Source organism: Oncorhynchus keta, unplaced genomic scaffold (assembly GCF_023373465.1).
Source record: "Oncorhynchus keta strain PuntledgeMale-10-30-2019 unplaced genomic scaffold, Oket_V2 Un_contig_992_pilon_pilon, whole genome shotgun sequence".
Lineage (NCBI taxonomy): Eukaryota > Metazoa > Chordata > Actinopteri > Salmoniformes > Salmonidae > Oncorhynchus > Oncorhynchus keta.
In genome coordinates, this window is record NW_026290727.1 from 268,266 (window position 1) to 294,161 (window position 25,896).

General features: G+C 41.1%; 1 long non-coding RNA gene and 1 pseudogene across 1 annotated transcript; one reads left to right on the forward strand and one right to left on the reverse strand.

The window, feature by feature from the left end:
- Positions 1-234: 234 nt before the first annotated feature.
- Positions 235-8,598, reverse strand: LOC118375023 (zinc finger protein 664-like; annotated as a pseudogene).
- On the forward strand, positions 3,161-7,289 carry LOC127927225 (uncharacterized). Its single transcript, XR_008126645.1, has 3 exons — positions 3,161-3,288; positions 6,659-6,770; positions 6,865-7,289. It is a non-coding gene; the product is annotated as an uncharacterized LOC127927225 (long non-coding RNA).
- Positions 8,599-25,896: the final 17,298 nt, after the last annotated feature.

The following is a 25,896-nucleotide window of genomic DNA, read 5'->3' on the forward strand; positions in this document are numbered from 1 at the left end:
TCATATAAAGAAATCAGTCAATTTAAATGAATGAATTAGGCCCTAATCTATAGATTTCACATGACTGGGAATACAGATCTGTTGGTCACAGATACCTTTAAAAAAAGGTAGTCAGTATCTGGTGAGACCACCATTTGCCTCATGCAGTGCGACATCTCCTTCACATAAGACAATAGATTTAATGTATTTTTGTATTGAAGACATGTGTTCTGAAAATTACTAACTGGGACTTGGTGAAACTTAAATGAATAATTATTTATTATCAGCCAGCTGGAGAGGTTCCAACAAACTTAAAGCACCAGAGTAAACATCGGTCTGGAGCTCTTTCAGGGTAGTCATTAGTTCTCTAAAATACTGCTTACACAGACAAGTTATATTTGCATGATTTAAATGATTCATAACTAATTCATCATTAACGTTTGGATCCTGCATGTGACTGGAACTGCATGTGACTGGAACCGTCTCCGATCTTAACATATAGAACATATTCTGTGCCTTCTGCCAAAAGGTCTGAGGGGGTCATGACCGTCTCCCCTCATATCTCTACCTACAGGAACCAATGATTGTATGAGACAAGTACAATTCAAGACTCTGTCTTCAGACAACATTTCCCCACACATGAATATACACCTACCATTGTTGAAACATTATCCTACATTATTTAATGGATAACAGGAGTTAATGAAATAACATACAGCTCTGAAAACCCCACCACACATATGACTCCTACTCCAAGACGCTTGATACATATGGATCCAGAGCTGCATATTAGCAACACAGGTTACCATGGTAATCAGACTTAGAGAATGGGAGATAATAACTCTTAACCAGATGTTTTCTATTGAAACTTTATTTAGGGATCTGGAACCGGTGCCTGACAGGAGGGAGATGAAAGAAAACATGTTTGTGCTGCATTGTGTTTTTTCAGTGACCCTGAATAAGCAAAGCTCTTTCCACATAGACAGGAATAAGGTTTCTCTCCAGTGTGTATTCGCTGGTGTGTAGTCAGGGTGAAATCTAGAGCAAAACTCTTCCCACACTGATCACAGCTATAAGGCTTCTCTCCTGTGTGTATGCGTTGGTGTTTAGTCAGTTTCTAATGATTGATTGAAGCTCTTCCCACACTGATCACAGCTATAAGGCTTCTCTCCTGTGTGTATGCGTTGGTGTGTAATCAGGTCTCCTGATGATTGAAGCTCTTCCCACACTGATCACAGCTATAAGGCTTCTCTCCTGTGTGTATGCGTTGGTGTATAATCAGGGATCCTGAGTGATTGAAGGTCTTCCCACACTGATCACAGCTATAAGGCTTCTCACCTGTGTGTATTCGCTGGTGTGTAGTCAGGTGTCCTGAGGTCCAGAAATTCTTCCCACACTGATCACAGCTATAAGGCTTCTCTCCTGTGTGTATTCGCTGGTGTGTAGTCAGGTGTCCTGAGGTCCAGAAATTCTTCCCACACTGATCACAGCTATAAGGCTTCTCTCCTCTGTGTATACGTTGATGTGTAGTCAGGGAGAAATCTTGAGCAAAACTCTTCCCACACTGATCACAACTATAAGGCTTCTCTCCTGTGTGTATGCGTTGGTGTCTAGTCATGGCGCCTGAATTACTGAAGCTTTTCTCACATTGATCACAGCTATAAGGCTTCTCTCCTGTGTGTACGAGCTGGTGTGTAGTCAGGTCTCCTGACTGATTGAAGCATTTCCCACAACCAAAGCATGGGTAAGGCCTCTCCCCTGTATGAATTCTCTGAGATTTTAAGGTTTTAGATGCAGCGAAACTCTTCCCAAACTGAGAGCAGTGGTACGGTTTCTCTCCAGTGTGAATCCGTTTGTGAATGATCAAATCCTTCTGTTTAGCAAAACTTATCCCACAGTCAGAGCAGCTGTGCTGAGGTTTCTTCCCTATACCTCTATGCTGGTGTTTCTTGAGGTGTTCTGATCTGGAGAGACTCTTCTCTTTCTTGTCAGCATTATGATGTTGAGGATCCACAGATGATAAGCCCCTCCCACTTAGAGAGCAACGATTAGGGATGTCCCCTGTGAAACAAAGACATTGAATAGTTAGGTTTTGCAAATATGGGTCCATAAACAGATGTCTATGAAAGACTGCCGTTTGGGTCCCTTTGACATTTTTCCAGTAATAATTGCATGCTAATATTGCATTTTAAAACTGTAATATTCAATAAAGTGCCATTTAATATCCCCTGTGAAACAAAGACATTGAATAGTTAGATTTTGCAAATATGGGTCCATAAACATATGGGGCGTTACATAAAATTAATGCTTTTTGCGTTCCTTAGATATTTTCCAGTAATAATTGTGCACCAATATTCAATTTTAAATCTCTGTTATATGAAATAAAGTGCAGAACACATACAGAACACATGGACAATTCAATGAATATGATTTTTAATATGAATAAACAGTTGCTAAAGTGACATTTCTGCATTTTTCATTTACGTCTGTCCCTCATTTTAAAGGTCTACCCTGTTACATGAACTGAACTCTTGTTTTAATATGGTGAAACTATTCTTTAAAAAAAATAGGTTTTCCAAAGAAACACTGAACATCTAATAGTCAAATCAGAGTAAAAGCAGGTGAGCTGGTTCTACTTTTTTTAATCAATTTACTGCTGTTTTGTGGTGGAGAACTGAGCATCTCAACCCTTCTATCCAGACACAGACATGATAGAGATGTTTTAACAATAACTTTTTATGTGAAGACTGCATTCAATTACTACTTCCTGTTGCACAATACTAGCTTTCATTCCCCCGTCACAAGCAGATTCATGGCTGGTTTAAAGGACTGTTTTACCAATGTAGTGTTTTTGTTGTTTTCAGTAGTCCCCTGTTATGGTCAACCCTGTTACTTTATTTGGCACATACTATAGTATTTATATTTCATTAAGCCTCTTGAGATGGCAAAACATGTATTTTATTAAGTTGAACACGTGCTCTTTATAACATGACCATGTTAAAATTATGTGAAATCAAACTATTTGTTTTACCAAGTTACACTTTGGGTGGAACAACCAGATATTTTCATCAATATATAATTCATTCATTAATTGTTACAGAAGCTGACTGTAGTCTAATCCACACACCATGGTTCTTACTTAATGAAATCACATCTCCATGTTCCTCTTCTCCTCTCTCAGTTCCACTCTGCCACAGTGTTTTCCTGCAGTCGACCAGACCCAGCAGTAAAGTACAGGGAGGCGATTGACCTGGGGACTCCTGGAGGGTGGAGGGCAACAGGCTAGATTTGTCCTGTTGGCCGCAAGAAGTATTCAACATAGATGAATATTAAACCAAATATTTTATTGGGTGCATACTTCGAATATCTCCTTTTTCCTTTAATGTTCAATTGTTCACTACAACCCACAAATCTAAGAGCATTAGATTGGTGGAGGATTGGGCTAGTTTCCACCATATATCTCATACCAGTCATTTCCCTTCAAACAGCGAGGAAGAGGTGAAGCGAGAGGGATAACTGGGCCCAAAATCTGGCTTCTGCCTTATTTGATCGAATATACATTTCATAAAGATTAGGTAGTTAGGAGTGTATTTGTAAAAGTAGGACACTTTTCAGGGAAGTCAGGAACCAATATATGTAACGGATGTCAAATAGCTAGCTAGTTAGCGATGGTGCGCACTAAGTATTGTTTCAATCGGTGACGTCACTGGCTCTGAGACCTTGAAGTAGTAGTTCCCCTTGCTCTGCAAGGGCCGCGGCTTTTGTGGAGCAATGGGTAACGATGCTTCGTGGGTGACTGTTGTTGATGTGTGCAGAGGGTCCCTGGTTCGCGCCCGGGTATGGGCGAGGGGACGGTCTAAAGTTATACTGTTACATATACACAGTCAGTTAGGAAAGGCTAGCTTTTTCAAACAGAAATTTGCATCCTGCAGCACAAACTCCAAAACGTTTTGGGACACTGTAAAGTCCATGGAGAGTAAGAGCACCTCCTCTCAGCTGCCCACTGCACTGAGGCTAGGAAACACTGTCACCACCGATAAATCCAAGAAGCATTTCTTTACGGCTGGCCACGCTTTCCACCTGGCTACCCCAACCCTGGCCAACAGCTCCGCACCCCTTGCAGCTACTGTCCAACTGCTCTTAAACGCTAGTAAAGCTAAATGCATGCTCTTCAACCGATCGCTGCCCGCACCCGCCCGCCCGCCTAGCATCACTACTCTGGACGGTTTTGACTTAGGTATTTAAAGTTGTCCACATATTCTAGGTGTCTGGCTAGACTGTAAACTCTCCTTCCAGACTCACATTAAGCATCTCCAATCCAAAGTTAAATCTAGAATCGGCTTCCTATTTCGCAACAAAGCCTCCTTCACTCATGCTACCAAACATACCCTCGTAAAACTGACTATCCTGCCGAACCTTGATTTTGGCGATGTCATTTACAACATAACCTCCAACACTCTACTCAGCAAATTGGATGAAGTCTGTTTTGTCATCAAAGCCCCATATACTACCCACTATTGCAACCTGTATGCTCTCGTCCTTGCTACATATTCATCGCCAAACCCACTGGCTCCAGGTCATCTACAAGTCTTTACTAGGTAAAGATCTGCCTTATCTCAGATCACTGGTCACCATAGCAGCACCCACCTGTAGCATGCACTCCAGCAGGTATATTTCACTGGTCATCCCCGAAGCCAGCACCTGCTTTGGCCACCTTTCCTTCCAGTTCTCTGCTGCCAATGACTGGAACTAATTGCAAAAATCACTGAAGTTGAAGACTCACCAACTTCAAGCATTTGCTGTCAGAGCAGCTTACCGATCGCTGCAGCTGTACACAGCCAATCTGTAAATAGCCCATCCAACCAAATACCTACCTCATCCCCATATTTGTTTTTTTTCTGCTCTTTTGCACACCAGTATTTATTCCGGTATTTATAATTGTACATCCTCAACTGCACATATCACTCCAGTGTTAATTGCTAAATTGAAATGACTTCGCCACTATGGCCTATTTATTGCCTTACCTCCTTACTTCATCTGCACACACTGTATACAGATTTTCTATTGTGGTATTTACTGTACTTTGTTTATCCCACGTGTAGCTCTGTGTTGTTTTTGTCCAGGTCGCAGTTGTAAATGACAACATGTTCTCAACTGGCCTACCTGGTTAAATAAATAACAAAAATATAGTAGTAGTGCCTGGAGGTTACTAGTTACCACAAACAAAGCCATAAACCATGCACATTTCTAAAATGTATCTTATTAAAATGTGATTTTAACCCTAACAACACTTCTGACTTTATGCCTAACCTTAAATAAATGAAAATGCGATATAGACGTCTGTGGCTGTGGAAACACGCATGTCTGCCCTCTGATTGGCTATTATGTTCTCACCTGATCTTGTCTCTTTACCGATTGCCTTCCATTTAAGAAAACATTTATTTTCTTTGTTAGAACGGACACTTGAGTATCTGGTCAAATAATGGATAATGTGTTCAAAAGGAATGTGAACACTTTGGGAGGAAGGAGAGATAATTCGTTCATAGCCACAGATTCCTAAACATGATATAGTAGTAGGCTTCTTTGACGAAGAAAAAAAAAATCCAACAAGTTTTACCGTGATGTTTTTGTTGTTGTTGTTCAGCCGTTTAAACCGAGCACAGGGGCCTGTTGCACAAAAGGATTAAGACATCCGGGATAAATGACTAAGCTGAGCTCAATGAAGCCAAAACATGTGCGTACAACCAGGCTTAATTGGTTGCACAAAGACCAAGCCAGGATGAGCAGACACGGATTCATTAAGCCAGGTGAAACCAATCCTGGATAGGTGCGCGCTCACGGCTCACTCAAATAGACCCCGCCACAGATCACAGATTAACTGATTTACCATGGCAACTAGAGCCGCGTACTTTTCCCCGTATGGAATGCACAAATCCTCATGGAGGCATACGAGGAGGTAAAAGATATAATTAAGAAGAAAGGCAACACCGCCACAGTGATAAAGCAAAGAGAAAAAGCGTGGCAAAGTATTGCAGACCGCCTGAATGCGTAAGTAGTGCACAATTACACACTCACCGCTCCGCTGAAACATCACAATTACAATTCAAATATTTAATTCACATCTCCAAAAACGCAGTTGTACTGTAATTATGAAACGGTTAAATTTTTAATTGAAATGCACTGCAGATATGAGTGAAATTGTGTAAAGTAAGTCCATCACACTGTATAAAGCTATGATAAATTATTATTAAAGCCTTACATTATTATAATTAACGTTACTACGCTCAGTACGGTTTAATCTTAGCCGTTGTACTCTGCTTCTTATGTTGTCCACCGTTTTTTGTGTTTCTCCTGCTTTCATTAATGTAAAGCTGCTTTGACAGAATGAAACAATTGTGAAAAGTGCTATATAAATAAAATTTAATTGAATAAATAGATGAGCTATAATAATAATCACTTTAATTTATATAGCGCCTTTCAAAGGACCCAAAGGTCGGTTGCTCACTGCACTGCAAAAATGTCTTTCTTACTTAGTATTTTTGTCTTGTTTTCAGTAAAAAAAAAATATCTAAAAACATCTTGAATATTTTCTTGAGCAAAATTACCTAGGAAAATAAGCAAAAAAATCTGCCAGTGATGTGCATTGATTGGTGTAATATTCCTCATCTTATGATTTCAGATGGTCTGCAATGCTGACTGTGTGATCAGCAATGTTGTGGCAAAATGGCCTGGCTCAGTCCATGACTCCAGAATCTTTCGGGCCTCTGAAATCTATCAGTGCCTATCACAAGGTAAGCCACACAACCCCTATTTATAACCATCATGGCTGTGTCAAGAATATCACTGTGTTTATGAGGTAGTAATGATGAGATTTTGTGTTGACAGGTGAATTCTCTGGTGTGTTGCTGGGAGACAGGGGTATGGCTGCCAGCCTTTTCTCCTGACACCTTTCACAGACCCCCAGGAAGCACAGCAGGCCTACAACCATGCCCATGCCAGGACCAGGGCCAGAGTTGAAATGACCTTTGGCCTCCTGAAGGCACGCTTTCACTGCCTTCACAAATTAAGGGTCAGCCCTGTTAGGGCATGTGATATTACTGTGGCTTGTGCTGTCCTCCACAATGTGGCCTGCCTGAGGAAGGAGAGGGCCCCCAGAGTGCCACCAGCCATGGACTGGGACAATCCGGCAATCTTCCCTGATGACGACAGTGGTCGGCTGCTGAGGGACCAATAACGTGTTGAATTATTTTAGTTAGTATGTGTGCTTTCAATTTTGGTTAAATATGTCTTGCGGTGGCAGAGGAATTTGGTTTTTTTTTTTGGGTTTGTTTTTTTACGAATTTGGCCTCTTATGATGTTTGTGCGGTATACTGTGTGTAATACAAGGCTGCAGGGAGGCTACTGCATCCATTCATTTGTCTGTTCAGTTGATGTGTATGGATTTGTCCTGCATTTATTTTAGTGTGCAGACATGCAGGGTGTGTTATATACAGACCTTTGAATGTGTATGTATCATTTTGTATAATATGCTTGGATTCTGTGCTTTCCATCTTGTAAGTCACTGTGACTTCAGTTTAAAGGAGCTGATGGTTTACCTGCTTTGTTTTGTCCTTATTCAATAAAGGAACATAATGTTACACATTGTGTTTTTATATTCATATGGAATGTGTATTTGTTTATATGACAGAGTACTAGGGCCACACTGAAGAAAAAGGATAAAGTCATAAATTTATGAGGCTGGTTCTTTCTGCAGAAAAGCTACATATTGTTTTTACAGTTTTGATACTTATGACAATGTGATACTTAATATTCTGGCACATCAGCATGTCTTTGTTTATGAAACCATACTGAAGTACAATTTCACGAAATGCCCGCATCTGTCATTTTAACAACTGTCCTCCTTTAAAACAACTGGTTACAATATTATGACTTGTCTTTTTTTTCCTCTGTGGCCCTAATATTCTATCATTTTATATATAGTCTATGGGAAACTGTAAATTATCTAATGATAGCAACATCTAAAAATCATTTTTTATCCAAAATCATTGAAATTAATGATCACAAACGTTTAAATAATGACAGTGGGTCTAGTTATATGTGATAACAATGTATAGTGAGCAGTGAAATAACTATTGGTTTCCATTTGTGGTGACTGCTGACTGACATTAGGGATGAGATTAAATAGATCCTGGAATTTAGCCTGGTCTGGAGCAGGCTAGCTCCACAGAATAAATCTCCATGGTAATTTATACCATAACATATCCTCCTGCCCCTATCCATCTTTAGTGCAACCGGATTACGGATCAATTGAGCCAGGATCACAAAGATATCCTGGCTTAATCCCTATCCTAGTTTTGTGCAACAGGCCCCAGGAAGTGGAGGATCAAAAACGATGAAAACTAGGCCGATACATTTTGTACAACACAGCACTTATACTGTTAAAGCCAGACTTACCCGATCCATTGTGGAAGCTATTATTTCTTTGTATGGAATGAAATATTGTTGGCTACAGTACAGTTGAACTACTTTTGTTGTAGTGTAGAGATAATAACTAGGGAGTTGCGGAGAGAAAATTCGATTCTCAAGGCTGCAACTGATTCGCCCCTAGACCAGAGCAATCAAACATCTATTTTCATTTCAAAACGGAATTAAGGTCAAACAAATAAACGTCTCATGAAGTCTAATATTTATTCAGAAAGTTCCTGGATAACATTTTACGTGATCTATAAAAGTCGAGTAAAAGAAAACGTTCAACACTCCCTTCGCTAAGAATAGTTTGTTATCGTCTACCCTTGCCTGGCAGTAACTTGGAATACATGGGCAAAGAGGGAGTATCTGAATAGGCCTTAAAAAAACTTTTATAAACAACAAATCAATACAGGAAGTACATTGGGACAACAAGTTTATATAAATAATATACAAAGGACAATTGGGATGGGGGTACAATATCACATTACACAAGGACCATAAGTGACATACATACACTTATTATTGTAACAGCTTTTTTGTTAGTAGAGTATTTAATTGTCTTAAAGTACAGTTCAATGTATTTTTGTAAGGTAATAAAACGTGGTGTTTTGTTTGTAAATTTACATTTGTGAATATGAAATTTGGCCAAACGAATAATGAAATTAATTACATAAAATGGTTTCAGCTTATTTCTATCATAGGTAAAGAATCCAAGCAGTACATCTCTCCACAATAGTGTAACATCTTCATAAATGTGTTCAATTATAAATCTACTGATGTCTACAGTTTTCTTACATGAATACAATGCCAAAAAAGATGCAACACTTTCTGGGTGGTCATTACAAAAGGAGCAATTTGAGTTGATGTTTTCCTTAAACTTCTTCATATAGTGGTTAGCAGGATAATATTTATTAATAATTTAAAAGGAAACTTACTTAATTTTGTTAACAGGTAGGTATGTGTGTTGCAACATCCAAACTTTTTTCCAACAGATATTATCAATAAATCCATTCCAATAAGGCATGACATAAGGTATAGATACAACATCCTGCTGAAACAAGGTTCGTATCGCTCTGTTGTTGAATGGACCAAAAAATAAACACATCTTTCCTGCTGATGAGTCAACAGGGTTAATGGAGGGTAGGCTGTGAGGGCCAGGTCTTGACACGTTCCTGAATAACAATGCAACACCTGAGGGAATGGCATATAAAACTATTGCAAAATCTTTAGGTGTTACAGGGACCTTGTAAAGTGATAAGAATTCCTTATCTGAATAGGCCTCTCGTGAGGGGGTGTCTGAGAATGACTTCTTCTGGTCTTTCGCTGCTGCTATAATGGCAGCTGCTGTTCACTACCAGCACAGACAGGACAAAGAGCTGTTTATGCAAGTCTTTGCAATGGGTGCATCAAACCTAATTCACAAATAATTATCCGGTCAAAAATAAACATAAGTCCAGTGGTGAACAAAGTACCCAATTGTCAGACCTGAGTAAAGTAAAGATACCATAATAGAAAATGACTCAAGTAAAAGTTAGTCACCCAGTAAAATTCTACTTGAGTAAAAGTCTAAAAGTAATTGGTTTCGAATATACTTATGTATCAAAATAAATGTAATTGCTCAAATATACTTAAGTATTAAAAGTAAAAGTATGAATAATTAAAATGTCCTTATACTAAGCAAACCAGACAGCACCATTTTCTTGTTTTTAAACATTTACGGATAGGCAGGGGCACACTCCAACACTCAGACATAATTGACAAAAAAAAATGAGTGAGTCTGCCAGATTAGAGGAAGTAGGGAGCCCCAGGGATGTTCTCTGTTTAGTGAGTCTGCCAGATCAGAGGAAGTAGGGAGCCCCAGGGATGTTCTCTGTTTAGTGAGTCTGCCAGATTAGAGGAAGTAGGGAGCCCCAGGGATGTTCTCTGTTTAGTGAGTCTGCCAGAGCAGAGTCAATAGGGAGGACCAGGGATGTTCTCTGTTTAGTGAGTCTGCCAGATCAGAGGAAGTAGGGAGGACCAGGGATGTTCTCTGTTTAGTGAGTCTGCCAGATTAGAGGAAGTAGGGAGCCCCAGGGATGTTCTCTGTTTAGTGAGTCTGCCAGATCAGAGGAAGTAGGGAGCCCCAGGGATGTTCTCTGTTTAGTGAGTCTGCCAGATCAGAGGAAGTAGGGAGCCCCAGGGATGTTCTCTGTTTAGTGAGTCTGCCAGATCAGAGGAAGTAGGGAGCCCCAGGGATGTTCTCTGTTTAGTGAGTCTGCCAGATCAGAGGAAGTAGGGAGCCCCAGGGATGTTCTCTGTTTAGTGAGTCTGCCAGAGCAGAGTCAATAGGGAGGACCAGGGATGTTCTCTGTTTAGTGAGTCTGCCAGATTAGAGGAAGTAGGGAGCCCCAGGGATGGTCTCTGTTTAGTGAGTCTGCCAGATTAGAGGAAGTAGGGAGCCCCAGGGATGTTCTCTGTTTAGTGAGTCTGCCAGATCAGAGGAAGTAGGGAGGACCAGGGATGTTCTCTGTTTAGTGAGTCTGCCAGATCAGAGGAAGTAGGGAGGACCAGGGATGTTCTCTGTTTAGTGAGTCTGCCAGATCAGAGGAAGTAGGGAGGACCAGGGATGTTCTCTGTTTAGTGAGTCTGCCAGATTAGAGGAAGTAGGGAGCCCCAGGGATGTTCTCTGTTTAGTGAGTTTGCCAGATCAGAGGAAGTAGGGAGGACCAGGGATGTTCTCTGTTTAGTGAGTCTGCCAGATGTTCTCTGTTTAGTGAGTCTGCCAGATTAGAGGAAGTAGAGAGGACCAGGGATGTTCTCTGTTTAGTGAGTTTGCCAGATTAGAGGAAGTAGAGAGGACCAGGGATGTTCTCTGTTTAGTGAGTTTGCCAGATTAGAGGAAGTAGGGAGGACCAGGGATGTTCTCTTGATAAGTGTGTGAATTGAACCATTTTCTGTACAGCTAAGCATTCAAAATGTAAAGAGTACTTTTGCATGTCAGGGAAAATGTATTTTCTTTAGGAATGTAGTGAAGTAAAAGTAAAAGTTGTAAATATATAAATACTAAAGTAAAGTACAGATTCCCCCAAAAACTAGTTAATTAAGTAGTACTTTAAAGTATTTTTACTTAAGTATTTTACACCACTGCGTAAGTCTTTCTTCTAAACTACAGCCAAATATAATGTATTTATAACTAACTCCCTTCTGTCTATGTATATAACTTGTATACAATCAAATAAATAACAATAAACATAATGCTTTTATAGCTACAATAAAGCTAACGTTAGCTAGCTAATGACAAGCTCATCTCTGCTGCCTGAATGCTTTCACGTTTCTCTCATCTGGGTTTCTTGTTGTTAGCAGGCACATGGACAAGCAGTAGCCTACTGCAGTAGTAAGACTACACAAATTACCAACATTTTATTTTTACTCTGCACAAATCATTGAGAACAGTCATCCCTCGAATGCTAGCTAACGAACGTTAGTCTCAATGTTACAATCAACTGTCTGTGTGCTGACTACAGGGTTTTAACTACACGTTATGTTGATTACAGGTTTAACTAACATTGACACTGTCTGTATGTTGATTACAGGTTTAACTAACGTTAGTTGATTGTAACATTGACCCTGTCTGTATGTTGATTACAGGTTTAACTAACGTTAGTTGATTGTAACATTGACCCTGTCTGTATGTTGATTACAGGTTTAACTAACGTTAGTTGATTGTAACATTAACACTGTGTGCTGACTACAGGTTTGGACGTCACTCTACAGATGAACCCTCTATCCTGACATCTCTGGAGCAGTGCTGCAGGTATAACATGGTACATGATTAAACATTAAGGTGCAATAAGTTGTGTTATCATGAATATATATACTCAGCTAGAGGAGAGAACATGATAAATTAAAAATATAATTTATTCATCTTTCTCAACTTTCACTCCATTTTTCTCTCGCTCTCTTTCACCTTCTCTAGGATCCGTCACTCTACCCTCCTGTGTCTGTCTGCGTTTCCTCTCCCTGCCCCAGTACAGTCTGTGATGTCATGAGGGACTCTCTTTTCCATGATCATCTATTCTCCGTAACCCCTCTCCAAGCTGCACCTGTCCGCCCTGGACTGTCGCCTAGCGACCGTGCTCAGAACCTTTGAGCCGTTGCCAGGAGCAACAGTGTAGCCGCCAAGGAGGAGGCGAGGATCATGTCACTCATTATAAGACCTTGGTTACACCTGTGACACATGCAGGGTAGTCTCTTAGAAAACAGGATTCCAAATGGGTTCTTGGCTGTCCCCATAGGAGAACTCTTTTGGGTTCCAGGTAGAACCATTTTGGGTTCCAGTTGTGTTTTGACAAGGTAGTGGTGGTATACAGAACATAGCCCAATTTGGTAAAAGACCCAAGTCCATATTATGGAAAGAACAGCTCAAATAAGCAAAGAGAAACAACAGTCCATCATTACTTTAAGTCATGAAGGTCAGTCAATACGGAAAATGTCAAGAACCTTTGAGTTTCTTCAAATGTAAGTGCAGTTGCAAAAACCATCAAGCTCTATGATGAAACTGACTCTCATGAGGACCCCCACAGGAAAGGAGGACCCAGAGTTACATGAAGAGGGTACGTTCATTAGAGTTAACTGCACCTCAGATTGCAGCCCAAATACATGCTTCACAGGGTTCAACTAACAGACATATCTCAACATCAACTGTTCAGAGGAATCAGGCCTTCATGGTCAAATTGCTGCAAAGAAACCATTACTAAAGGACACCAATAAGAAGAGGAGACTTGCTTGGGCCAAGAAACACGAGCAATGGACATTAGACAGGTGGAAATCTGTCCTTTGGTCTGATGAGTCCACATTTGAGATGGTTCCAACCGCCGTGTCTTTGTGAGACACAGAGTTGGCGAATGGATGATCGCTCCATGTGTGGTTCCCAGCATGAAGCATGGAGGAGAAGGTGTGGGGGTGCTTTGCTGGTGACACTGTCGGTAATTTATTTTGAATTAGCTACACTTAACCAGCATGGCTACCACAGAATTCTGCAGCGATATGCCACCCCAGCTGGTTTGCGCTTAGTGGGACTATCATTTGTTTTTCAACAGGACAATAACCCAAAACACACCTCCAGGCTGTATCAGGACTATTTGACCAATAACAAGAGTGATGGAGTCCTGCATCCAAATGAAGCGATGTCGCCGGAGGGGAGGGCTGCCGTCTTATTGGCTCTTTACCAACCATGCTATTTTATTGGTTTTTTCTCGTTGTTCCGAACTTGTTTTGTACATAATGTTGCTGCTACCGTCTCTTATGACCGAAAAGAGCTTCTGGACATCAGAACTGCGATTACACACCTCAGATTAAACAGAGTTTTTTTTCAATGAGCTGGACGAGAGGGATATACTGCCTGACCAGGCCCAGATTCCCGTCATTCGCTGGAGAAGGAAACTGAGATTTTGCAGAAAAAGATCAGGGTGCCTTGTGAGGATCAGGCGACAAGTGGCTAATCTGCCTTTGCCTTCCGTCCTGCTAGCTAACGTTCAATCGCTGGAAAATAAATGGGACGAACTGAAAGAACATATATCCTACCAATGGGACATTAAAAACTTTAACATCTTATGTTTCACCGAGTCGTGGCTGAACGACGACATTAAGAACATACAGCTGGAGGGTTATACACTCTTTCGGCAGGATAGAACTGCAGTCTCTGGTAAGACACTATGCATATTTGTAAACAACAGCTGGTGCATGATATCTAAGGAAGTCTCTAGGTTTTGCGAGCAAAGTAACAAGTCATTAAAGAGCAGCAGTAAAATTGCAATAGCGAGACTATATATTTGCGGGGGGCACCGGTTAGTTGAGTTGTTGTTAGGTGGAGCGGGCCAGGGGGTACTGATACAGAATCAATTTGTCAGAGCGGGCAAAACTGCAGTGAGACTGGATAAACAGGCCAGAGGAAGCTCAGGTGGGCAGGGAAACAGGCAGGGAGTGAGACAGGCACAGCTCAGGGTAAGGGAGGATCTGAGCTGAATAATCATAAATAGCTAGAAACATAAACTGACTGAGAGGCAGAGATTAGGCAGGGAATCTGGCAGAGGGTAACAGGATCTTGAATAATCATAAATAGCTAGAAGGACTGAGTATCTTTGTAGGAGTATTTGTAGAGGTCTTGATTATGGAACGGGTTGCAGCTGGTTGGGATCTGCTCTGACTCCAGCACAGCTGTCTCCAACCACACAACCACACAGAGAGGGAGAGGGAGAGAGAGAGAGTGTACTGGGGGAGTGACTGCAGGTCAAGAACACACTGGATGAACACAAGAGGGCGTAGCAGGAGCAGATGGGACAGTTGTATGTACATGTAGGAAGAGTTATTAAAGTGACTATGCATAGATGATAGCAACAGAGAGTAGCAGCGGCGAAAAGAGGGGAGAGGGACATTAAATTAGATGTTCAGGAGTCTTATGGCTTGGAGGTAGAAGCTGTTTAGAAGCCTTTTGGACCTACACTTGGCGCTCCGGTACCGCTTGCCACACGGAGGCCGAGCAGTTGCCATACAGGGCAGTGATGCAACCAGTCAGGATGCTCTCGATGGTGCAGCTGTAGAACCTTTTGAGGATCTGAGGACCCATGCCAAATATTTTCCGTCACCTGAGGGGTGATTTTAGGCACCTCATTATATTTCTCTTGAAGATACCAGTTTGGTTCTGAGACTACATGATAACTTGGATGTTGATATGTGCAGGGAAGTTCCACTGTTGAGCCCTTCACAGCACAGATACTCTGATGGGTGTAAATCACGTTGACAGTTCTGACGCAGAACACCTAAAACAGTAGTAGGCCCAATCATTTATGCAATTAGTTCATTTAATATTTTTTTCACTCAACAAAACATAAATGCAACAATTTGTACGATTTTACTGAGTTACAGTTCATATAAAGAAATCAGTCAATTGTTATAAATGAATTAGACCCTAATCTATGGATTTCACATGACTGGGAATACAGATACAATTAAAGTCAGAAGTTTACATACACTTAGGTTGGAGTCATTAAAACTTGTTTTTCAACCACTCCACAAATTTCTTGTAAACAAACTATAGTGTTGGCAAGTCGGTTAGGACATCTACTTTGTGCATGACACAAGTCATTTTTCCAACAATTGTTTACAGACAGATTATGCAATTTATAATTCACTATATCACAATTCCAGTGGGTCAGTGAACATTCGGACCAAAGCGCATTGTGATATGGGTTCCACATGTTTATTAAATGAAACGCACAAAAACAATAAAGAACGAACGGACCGTGAAGTAGATGAATTGCTGACAGGCAACTACACATAAACAAGATCCCACAATACACAGTGGGGAAATGGCTGCCTAACCAAAATAGAGAATAAAAAGGCTCTCTACGCTCAGGGCTTGACAGTACCCCCCCCCAAAGTTGCGGACTCTGGCCGCAAAACCTGAAAACAACTGGGGAGGGTAGGGGGGTGACTAGTGTCGGTGGCGGCCCTGGTTCAGGTCTTTGCCCCCGACCAGACCACGGGTCCGGCCATGGGTAGAACGCCATGCCTGGACTGGGCACCGGCGCCGAGAAAGGCTCCTGCCATGGAACGGGACTGGACGCCGTGCCTGGACTGGGCACCGGCACAGAGGAAGGCTCCTGCCATGTAGCGGGACTGGACGCCGTGCCTGGACTGGGCACCGGCGCAGAGGAAGGATTCTGCCATGGAGCTGGACTGGAGCCGTGCCTGGCTCTCCGGACCGTTGACCATCGCTGGAGGTTCCCGGACTGCTGACCGTCGCTGGAGGTTCCAGATTGTGAACCGTCGCAGAAAGCTCTGGACTGGAAACCGTCGCCGGAAGCTCTGGACTTGGAACCGTCGTAGGAAGCTCTGGACTGTGAACCGTCGCCGGAAGCTCTGGACTGGAAACCGTTGCCGTAAGCTCTGGACTACCAAATACTAATTGAGTGTATCTAAACTTCTGACCCATGTGAGGTATGTGATGAAAGATAGAAAAGCTGAAATAAATAATTCTCTCTACTATTATTCTGACATTTCACATTCTTAAAATAAAGTGGTGATCCTAACTGACCTAAAACAGAGAATTTTTACTAGGATTAAATGTCATGATTTGTGAAAAACTGAGTTTAAATGTATTTGGCTGAGGTGTATGTAAACTTCCAACTTCAACTATATGCATCTGTTGGTCACAGATACCTTAAAAAAAACAGTAGTCAGTATCTGGTGTGACCACCATTTGCCTCATGCAGTGCGACATAAGATAAAGGATTTAATGTGTTTTTGTATTGAATACACGCGTCGTGGAAATTACTACCAAGGACTCAGTCAAACTTAAATGAATAATTATTTATTATCAGCAAGCTGGAGAGATTCCAACAAACTTAATGCACCATAGTACATGTCGGTCAGGAGCTCTTTCGGGGCAGTCCCGTTAGTCCTCTTATATACTGCTTACACAGACAAATTATATTTGCATGATTTACATTATTCATCATTAACATTTGGTTCCTGCATGTAAATTATAGAACATATTCTGAGCGTTCTGCCAAAAGGTCTGAGGGGGTCATGACCGTCTCCCCTCATATCTCTACCTACAGGAACCAATGACTGTATGAGACAAGTACAATTCAAGGCTCTCTCTTCAGATAACATTTCCCCCACACATGAATATACACCTACCATTGGTGAAACATTTTATTATACATTATTTAATGGATAATATGAGTTCATAAACTAAAAGATAGCTCTGAACACCTCCTCCCCCACCCCACACAGCACTCATACTCCAAGACGCTTGATACATATGGATCCAGAGCTGCATATTATCTACACATGTTACCATGGCAATCAGACTTACTAAAGTGTTAGAGAATGGGAGATGGATGACTGTTTACAAGATGTTTTCTTTATGTAAACTTTATTTAGGGATCTGGATGCGTTGGTGTCTAGTCAGTTCCTAATGATTGATTGAAGCTCTTCCCACCGGTGCTCTCTGTGTGTATGCGGAGAGAAGGGAGATGAAAGAAAACATGTTTGTGCTTTCTGGTGTTTTATCAGTGACCCTGAACGGCAAAACTCTTCCCACACTGATCACAACTATAAGGTTGCTCTCCTGTGTGTATGTGTTGGTGTAGAGTCAGGTCTCCTGATCGAGTCAGGTGAAGCTCTTCCCACACTGATCACAACTATAAGGTTGCTCTCCTGTGTGTATGTGTTGGTGTAGAGTCAGGTCTCCTGATCGACTGAAGCTCTTCCCACACTGATCACAGCTATAAGGCTTCTCTCCTGTGTGTTTGTGTTTAGTCTGGGATCCTGACTGATTCAAGTATTTCCCACAATCAAAGCAGGTATAAGGCCTCTAGAGTGTGAATTTGCACGTGAATTTTCAAGTCCTGTTTAGCAGAACTCTTCCCACAGTCAGAGCAGCAGTGGTCAGGTTTCTTCCCTGTACCTCTATGCTGGTGTTTGAGGTGTTCTGATCTGGAGAGACTCTTCTCTTTCTTGTCAGCATCATGATGTTGTTGAGGCTCCCCAGATGATAAGCCCCTCCCACTGAGAGAGCAACGATTAGGGATGTCCCCTGTGAAACAAAGATATTGAATAGTTAGGTTTTGCAAATATGGGTCCATAAACAGATGGGTCCTTCCATGAAATTAAGGCCTTTTGCTTCCCTTTCATATTTTTCCAGTAGAAATTGTACATCAGTATTACATCAGTATTATTTTAGACCTGTTATTAAATCATATAAATAAAGACTTGCTAAAGTGACAATTCTGAATTTTGACAAGTCTCTCCATCAACCCTATGTCACATCAACCCTGTGTCACATTACATTTACATTACATTTGAGTCATTTAGCAGACGCTCTTATCCAGAGCGACTTACAAATCAACCCTGTGTCACTTCTAGAAAGATTTTAACCCAACTAATACAATATTTTCTCCAAGTTTTACCATCGTTGAGGTCCTTCTGTAGCTCAGTTGGTAGAGCATGGCGCTTGTAACGCCAGGGTAGTGGGTTCGATTCCCGGGACCACCCATACATAGAATGTATGCACACATGACTGTAAGTCGCTTTGGATAAAAGGTCTGCTAAATGGCATATATTATATTAAAAGTGCAGAATAATAGGTTAATTGTTCAGTCAATTAGTATAAGAGTTTGATTTAAATCGTTGACATGCTTTGAAAGAACAATTTCCCTAATAAACCTGTTTACATGGACACACCTGAAATCAGGCTACCTGACGGGACTTCGATAAACGCTGAAAATTGTCAATCAAAATAAACGTTTTTCCACAACGACTGTTATTTCTTTTAAGCAGTATAATGTTTGCATGTGAAAACTCTTTCTAAGATGAGTACTTGGTTGTTTTTCCTGAACTCACTGAACTCAGTCAAAAGAAGTTAGCTGGCGCTGCTTGTGTTAGAACATACACAGATTAAATACACCTCTATAACTCTGATTAAAGTGTTTACATGTCCTAATCAGTCTAAAGATTGTTCAGAAAACCAGGTGTTTTTAAAGGCGTATCCTTACTTCAGTTATGACCTCACACCAATTAAGATCAGCAGAGTAAGATGTTTACATGACTAATAACACACCCAGCCTACTGCCATAATCAGTTTAATAGGAAATGATTAGTGTGCATGTAAAGCCCTAGTTATTTGGTTACTTTAACAGTCATTTCTGAACATTATTTATTTCAAGTGATTAGTGATTCATTTACATCTGTCCCTCATTTTAAGGTCTACCCTGTTTGGGGCGGCAGGTAACCTAGTGGTTAGAGCGTTGGGCCAGTAACCAAAAGGTTCCTAGCTCTAATCCCCGAGCTGACAAGGTAAACATCTGTCGTTCTGACCCTGAACAAGGCAGTTAACCCACTGTTCCTAAGCCATCATTGTAAATAAGTATTTGTTCTTAACTGACTTGTCTAGTTAGATAAAGATTAAATACATGAACTGAACTCTTGTTTTAATATGATGAAACTGTTCCTTGATTATTTTTTGAAAAAGAAACATTGAACATCTAATAGTCAAATCAGAGTAAAAGCAGGTGAGCTGGTTCTACACTTTATCAATTTACTGCTGTTTTGTGGTGGAGAACTGAGGAAGTCAACCCTTTTACCCAGACATAGACATGCTACAAATATTTTAACAATAACTTTGTGAAAATTGCATTCAATTGCTACTCGTTGTTGCACAATACTATCTTCCATTCCCGTCACCAGAGGATTCATGGCTGATTTAAAGGACGAATATTACAATGTAAAATAGTGGTTTTGTTGTTTTTAGTTGTCCCCCATTTACAGTCAACCGTGTTACTTTATTTGGCACATTGGCACTTACTATAGTATTTATATTTCATTAAACCTCTTGAGATGGGAAAACGTGTTTTTTCTTTAGTTGAACACGTGCTCTTTATGACAGAATGTTAAAATGATGTGAAATCAAACTTTTTTTTAAACCAAGTTACACTTCTTAAAATTGGGTGGAACGACTAGATATCTTCATCAATATATAATTAATCAATTAATTGTTACAGAAGCAGAATGTAGTCTCATCCACACACCATGGTTCTTACTTAATGAAATCACATCTCCATGTTCCTCTTCTCCTCTCTCAGTTCCACTCTGCCCCGGTGTTTTCCTGCAGTCGACCAGAACCAGCAGTAAAGTACAGGGAGGCGATCGACCTGGGGACTCCTGGAGGGTGGAGGGGGACAGGCTAGCTTTATCCTGTTGGACACAATAAGTATTCTACATAGATTAAAATGAAACTAAATATTTGATTAAGTTAGTCTACACCTCTAATTGATTTGGGTGTATCCCTAGAATATCTAATTTTTCCTGAAATGTTCAATCGTTCACTGCAACAAACAAACTAATAGCATTGAGTTACTGGAGGCTTGGGACAGTCAGAGTTTCCACCATATTTCTTATACCAGTCTCTTTAGGGGTCTCATTTTAAGTAATCATGTAGATTTTAACACATTTAAACCAATCAATTGCTGGTCTGCTTAACATACAAGTGTTTAATGCATTCCTAAGGGTCAAGCACAAGTGCCATCTAATAAAACAATTATGTGAGATGTTGTAATGACTGGACTTGCTCACCGGGTGGCAGCACTGGGGCACTTGAATTTCACAGCATCATACTGGACATCCTCATCCTCTTTCTGGGGATGAGGAGGTTGGACAGTGGAGTACAGAGGCACTTCCTGGTTATTGGAGGAAGAGAGGTGGGCATTGGTGTAGTCAGCATCACCCTGTTAGTCTGTGCCGTGGTAGTGGCCATGGCCATTCCTGAGACGTTGTCATAAACTGGACTGAGTCTCCCTGGAGGAGAAAAGAGACAATATAAGCATTCCTTGGGAATATTCCATTGGTTCCACTGTGCCAGACCAGATTAATCAAACACTGTTAAAAGATCTGAAAGAAAACAAATACTTTTTGACCTCATCTCACCTGTCCATTCCCTGCTGACTTTAATGTTTTTTTACACAAGTGAATGATGAATAAATGGATGTCATAAGGTGTATGCACCAATTTGTAAGTCGCTCTGGATAAGAGCGTCTGCTAAATGACTTAAATGTAAATGTAAATAAATCAACAATTGAATAACAATCACGTTAATAACAACTCAAAATGATCAAGTAAAATATACTTCTTAGAAAGATGCTCAACTGAACCACATGAAGCCGGAGAGACAGAGGATGAGAACCACAACTACAATTCCTATAGCTGCATTCTTCTGTATGTCCCATCAGCTGCAGTAAAACCTGGTAAAGGGTTTTACAATAAATATGTCTAGATCTTTTTGGGGCAAACTTATTCTAGAGGAGGCCTCTGGTCCATAGTGAGAAGCAGATGTTGTTGAGCAGATAATGGATGTAATATATTGATCTATTGAATACATGAACACACCTTGTATTGTTGAAACATTTTTCTACATTACACAAATATCTAATGGATAATAGGAGTTAATTAAATAAGATACAGCTCTGAACACCCCACCCACACCAACATCCCCCTCTACACACAAACTGTTCACTATGACATTTTCCATTTAGATGACAAGTTTACAGTGTTGTAAAGTATTTAAGTAAAAATACTTGAAAGTACTACTTAAGGAGGTTTTTGGGGTATCTGTACTTCACTATTTATATTTTTGTCAACTTTGACTTCTTACTCCATATATTTTCCCTGACACCCAAAAGTACTTGTTACATTTTGACAGGAAAATGGTCCAATTCACACACTTATCAAGATAACATCCCTGGTCATCCCTACTGCCTCTGATCTAGCAGACTCACTAAACACAAATGCTTCATTTGTAAATTATATCTGAGTGTTGGAGTGTGCCCCTGGCTATCCATCAATAAACATAACAAAAATAATTGTCCACGTTTCTCTCCAGTGTGAGTAAGAATTGAGTTTAATAATCATACGGAGTAGAACATCGTTAGACAGTCGCAAATATTTCTACCTTTTAAGAGAACCTGGGCTGGCAGATAGGATTTAGTTAATCGATTCCTTTTGCTGGCCCACATGCCATTACAGTAGGTGGGTAATGCACCATAACGTTGGATGCCAACCGCTGATAAACTTCACAGAAGATTATCTATTTTCATTGTTAGGGTGGCGACTTGAGTTTAAAATATATGTTTTTATTTAACTAGGCAAGTCAGTTAAGGAAAAAATATTATTTACAATGACAGCCTATCCCGGCCAAACCCTCCCCTATCCCGGACAACGCTGGGCCAATTGTGCGCCGCCCCATGGGATTCCCTCTCACGGTCGGTTGTGATACAGCCCAGGATGGAATCAGGGTATGTAGTGGTGCCTTTAGCACTGAGATTCAGTGCCTTAGACTGCTGAGCCACTCGGAAGCTCCTGAGTATCTGGTCATATAATGAATCATCTGACTTTCAAATCAGTGGAGGTGATTGTGCACACTTTAGGGGATATGTAATACGACACACTTTAGGGGATACGTAATACGACACACTTTAGGGGATACGTCATACGACACACTTTAGGGGACACGTCATACGACACACTTTAGGGGACACGTAATACGACACACTTTAGGGGATACGTAATACGACACACTTTAGGGGATACGTAATACGACACACTTTAGGGGATACGTAATACGACACACTTTAGGGGACACGTAATACGACACACTTTAGGGGATACGTAATACGACACACTTTAGGGGATACGTAATACGACACACTTTAGGGGATACGTCATACGACACACTTTAGGGGACACGTCATACGACACACTTTAGGGGACACGTAATACGACACACTTTAGGGGATACGTAATACGACACACTTTAGGGGATACGACACACTTTAGGGGATACGACACACTTTAGGGGATACGTAATACGACACACTTTAGGGGACACGTAATACGACACACTTTAGGGGATACGTAATACGACACACTTTAGGGGATACGTAATACGACACACTTTAGGGGATACGTAATACGACACACTTTAGGGGACACGTAATACGACACACTTTAGGGGATACGTAATACGACACACTTTAGGGGATACGTAATACGACACACTTTAGGGGATACGTAATACGACACACTTTAGGGGATACGTAATACGACACACTTTAGGGGATACGTAATACGACACACTTTAGGGGATACGTAATACGACACACTTTAGGGGATACGTAATACGACACACTTTAGGGGATACGTAATACGACACACTTTAGGGGATACGTAATACGACACACTTTAGGGGATACGTAATACGACACACTTTAGGGATACGTAATACGACACACTTTAGGGGATACGTAATACGACACACTTTAGGGGATACGTAATACGACACACTTTAGGGGATACGTAATACGACACACTTTAGGGGATACGTAATACGACACACTTTAGGGGATACGTAATACGACACACTTTAGGGGATACGTAATACGACACACTTTAGGGGACACGTAATACGACACACTTTAGGGGATACGTAATACGACACACTTTAGGGGATACGTAATACGACACACTTTAGGGGATACGTAATACGACACACTTTAGGGGATACGTAATACGACACACTTTAGGGGATACGTAATACGACACACTTTAGGGGACACGTAATACGACACACTTCAGGACACACTTTAGGGGATACGTAATACGACACACTTTATGGGATATGTAATACGACACACTTTAGGGGATACGTAATACGACACACTTTAGGGGATATGTAATACGACACACTTTAGGGGACACGTAATACGACACACTTTAGGGGATACGTAATACGACACACTTTAGGGGATACGTAATACGACACACTTTAGGGGATACGTAATACGACACACTTTAGGGGATACGTACACTTTAGGGATACGACACACTTTAGGGGATACGTAATACGACACACTTTAGGGGACACGTCATACGACACACTTTAGGGGATACGTAATACGACACACTTTAGGGGATACGACACACTTTAATACGACACACTTTAGGGGATACGTAATACGACACACTTTAGGGGATACGTAATACGACACACTTTAGGGGATACGTAATACGACACACTTTAGGGGATACGTAATACGACACACTTTAGGGGATACGTAATACGACACACTTTAGGGGATACGTAATACGACACACTTTAGGGGATACGTAATACGACACACTTTAGGGGATACGTAATACGACACACTTTAGGGGACACGTAATACAACACACTTCAGGGGATACGTAATACGACACACTTTATGGGATATGTAATACGACACACTTTAGGGGATACGTAATACGACACACTTTAGGGGATATGTAATACGACACACTTTAGGGGACACGTAATACGACACACTTTAGGGGATACGTAATACGACACACTTTAGGGGATACGTAATACGACACACTTTAGGGGATACGTAATACGACACACTTTAGGGGACACGTAATACGACACACTTTAGGGGATACGTAATACGACACACTTTAGGGGATACGTAATACGACACACTTTAGGGGATACGTAATACGACACACTTTAGGGGATACGTAATACGACACACTTTAGGGGATACGTAATACGACACACTTTAGGGGACACGTAATACGACACACTTTAGGGGACACGTAATACGACACACTTTAGGGGATACGTAATACGACACACTTTAGGGGACACGTAATACGACACACTTTAGGGGACACGTAATACGACACACTTTAGGGGACACGTAATACGACACACTTTAGGGGACACGTAATACGACACACTTTAGGGGACACGTAATACGACACACTTTAGGGGACACGTAATACGACACACTTTAGGGGACACGTAATACGACACACTTTAGGGGATACGTAATACGACACACTTTAGGGGATACGTAATACGACACACTTTAGGGGACACGTAATACGACACACTTTAGGGGATACGTAATACGACACACTTTAGGGGATACGTAATACGACACACTTTAGGGGATACGACACACTTTAGGGGATACGTAATACGACACACTTTAGGGGGTAATACGACACACACGTAATACGACACACTTTAGGGGATACGTAATACGACACACTTTAGGGGATACGTAATACGACACACTTTAGGGGACACGTAATACGACACACTTTAGGGGACACGTAATACGACACACTTTAGGGGATACGTAATACGACACACTTTAGGGGATACGTAATACGACACACTTTAGGGGACACGTAATACGACACACTTTAGGGGACACGTAATACGACACACTTTAGGGGACACGTAATACGACACACTTTAGGGGATATGTAATACGACACACTTTAGGGGATACGTAATACGACACACTTTAGGGGATACGTAATACGACACACTTTAGGGGACACGTAACTTTAGGGGACACGACACACTTTAGGGGACACGTAATACGACACACTTTAGGGGACACGTAATACGACACACTTTAGGGGACACGTAATACGACACACTTTAGGGGATACGTAATACGACACACTTTAGGGGATACGTAATACGACACACTTTAGGGGACACGTAATACGACACACTTTAGGGGATACGTAATACGACACACTTTAGGGGATACGTAATACGACACACTTTAGGGGATACGTAATACGACACATTTCTAAACATGAATGGGAACCTTGCTGAAGGAAAAGAAAAAGCCCAACAACTTTTACAGTAATGTTTTTGTTGTCCAAGCTATTGTTTTTTCAGTGTTCATTCCTAAAACAAGAAATATGTCAACTACAGTACAGTTACTTTGTTGTCACAGTGTTCAAATAAGGATTAGAGGGTTGCTGAGAGAGAATTCCAGTCTCAAGGCTGCAAGTGATGCACCCCTAGACCAGAGCAATCAAACATATATTTAAATATACAAGCTC